The sequence below is a fragment of the Lissotriton helveticus genome, chromosome 4_1 (assembly GCF_964261635.1).
Source record: "Lissotriton helveticus chromosome 4_1, aLisHel1.1, whole genome shotgun sequence".
Lineage (NCBI taxonomy): Eukaryota > Metazoa > Chordata > Amphibia > Caudata > Salamandridae > Lissotriton > Lissotriton helveticus.
This window is the reverse complement of record NC_136063.1, coordinates 1,446,664,672-1,446,667,186: the sequence shown is the minus strand read 5'-3', so window position 1 is coordinate 1,446,667,186 and position 2,515 is coordinate 1,446,664,672.

Genomic DNA, 2,515 nt, shown 5'->3' with positions numbered 1-2,515 from the left:
TATGGTACTTTGTTTTAGTGTCTGGATATGTATATTTGTAGTATACCGCATAATTTTAGTTGTTGGTTTAAATTTGGAGGTGGAGTGTGACAAGTTTTAAGGTGTGCATGGACTTCTGTCTATATTATGTTTCTACTTGTATATGTATTTTCATATGTGTTATACATTTGAAGGTGCATGACGTAAAACAAAGAGCTGTTGTTGCTTTTTATGTGGTAGAGTCAAGAGTGTAAGTACTAGTAGAATGGTGAACATGCAGCAGAAAAGTGTGGTTTGAAAGATGCTCACATAAGGTATTATTTATTAGGCTTCTTTGTTCTTGTCTGTAGAAAGGTATTGTTGAACGATGTCGCATAATTCCAGAGAGAATGGTAAAGATGCAGCACAAATGTATGGTTTCAAAGATGCTCATATAAGATGTTATTAACTGCACTTCTTTTTTCTAATCTGTAGAAAGGTACAGTTGAATGATGCTGCATAATTTTAGATAGAATGGTGAAGATGCAGCACAAAAGTGTGCTTTGAAATTATGTTATTTGTTATTAATGTAGCTTTTTTTCTACCTTTTAGAAAGGTATAGTTGAATGACGAAGCATAATTTGAGATAGATTGGTAAGGAGGCAGCACACAAGTGTAGTTTCAAAGATGTTCATATAAGGTGTTATTAATTAGGCTTCCTTTTTCTAATCTGTACAAAGATATAGTTGAATGGTGCCGCATAATTTTAGATGGATTAGTGAAGATGCAGCAGAAATGTGTAGTTTCAAATATGTTTATATTAGTTGTTATTAATTAGGGTTCTTTTTTCTAGTCTGTACAAAGGTATAGTTGAATGATGTCGCATAATTGTAGATAAAAAGGTGAAGATGCAGCATAAAAGTGTGGTTTGAAAGATGCTCCTATAAGGTGTTGTTAATTAGGCTTCTTTTTTCTAGTCTGTACAAAGGTATATTTGAATGATGCCACATGATTTTAGATATATTGGTGAAGATGCAGCAGAAATGTGTAGTGTCAAATATGTTCATATTAGGTGTTATTAGGGTTCTTTTTTCTGGTCTGTACAAAGGTATAGTTAAATGATGCTGCATAATTTTAGATAGGAAGATGCAGAATAAAAGTGTGATTTGAAAGATGCTCAAATAAGGTGTTGTTGATTACGCTTCTTTTTTTAAGTCTGTAGAAAGGTATAGTTGAATGATGCCGCATAATTTTAGAAAGAATGATGAAGATGTAGCTCAAAAGTAATCCACCCGATATTACTCTTGCAGGCATGTTGCACTTATCTATTCACCTAGGCAATATGTAATGACTCATCTATGCCTTCAGATGGTATTTATTCACTTATCCGTGCACTCAATGTCTATGTCTGCACTTATGCAAGTAGCCAGTCACTTTTTGTCTTCTATTGCAATTATCCAGTGACTACCTTTATTATTTATTTATTTATTGCATTTGTAAAGCGCATCTATCACCTAAAAGGCATCCTGGCGCTGGCAGACTCAAGACAGCATAAAAAAATTAGGCCGGTAGCAGACTAGAGAATCGTGAAGAGAAGTGTTTTCAAACTCCTCCTGAACCAGAGAAGATCGGAAATGTGTCTAAGCTCAGCCGGGAGAGCATTCCACAATTTCGCCGCAGCTATGCCAAACGATCTTCCTCCTGCTTTTATTTTCTTGAACCGAGGTATTGTCACCAACCTAGCAGAGGAGGAACGTAGGCTCCGGGCTGGAGCATACCATCTAAATTTCCTTTGTAGGCCAACAGGACCTAGATCATGCAGGGCCTTAAAGGTCAGACAGAGAGACTTGAATTGTACCATCTGTCTCACCGGGAGCCAGTGTAGCTGGGCCTAGGCCGTAGAGGAGGAGGCTCTCGTCGGCCACCCCAGAGCTAGTTTAGCCGCCGCAGACTGGACTCTCTGAAGTCTATCCATAAGAAAGCTTGGAGAGTCCAGCAACAAGGAATTACAATAATCTAGCCTGCTGAGCACAGTGCAGCGTACCACCTCAACCCGGGCGGGAGGCGGTAATAAGGGAAGAATTTTTCTCAGAAGTCTGATGACAGCTAGACAGCCAGCTACTGGTTTTGATACCTGCGCCTCCAGAGAAAGCTCTGTATTGAACATAACACCTAGGTTACGCACTACCTTCACTGGCTGTACCGCTGAGGAAAAATCCCCAGGCCAGAAGTTGCAGGGTAAGAGAGTATGCACCCTAGGCCAGTATAGCACCTCCGTTTTCTCCGCATTGAATTGCAGTGAGTTGGCTTTCAACCACCCCGCCGCATCTCGCAGACAGTTATGAAGTTCTTCCAAGGAGGTCGAGTTATCTCCCTCCGGGGAAAGAATCAGCTGCATATCATCAGCGTAGTTGACGATTTCGATGTTATGTTTCTTTTTTTTTTTTTTTTTTTTTTGTAAAACCTTTATTTACGCAAAAAGGTACACCGCTATTTAGCCGAACATCCCAGAGGCACGGCAGCATTTCAAAGACATGAATCACGGCATACATCAATC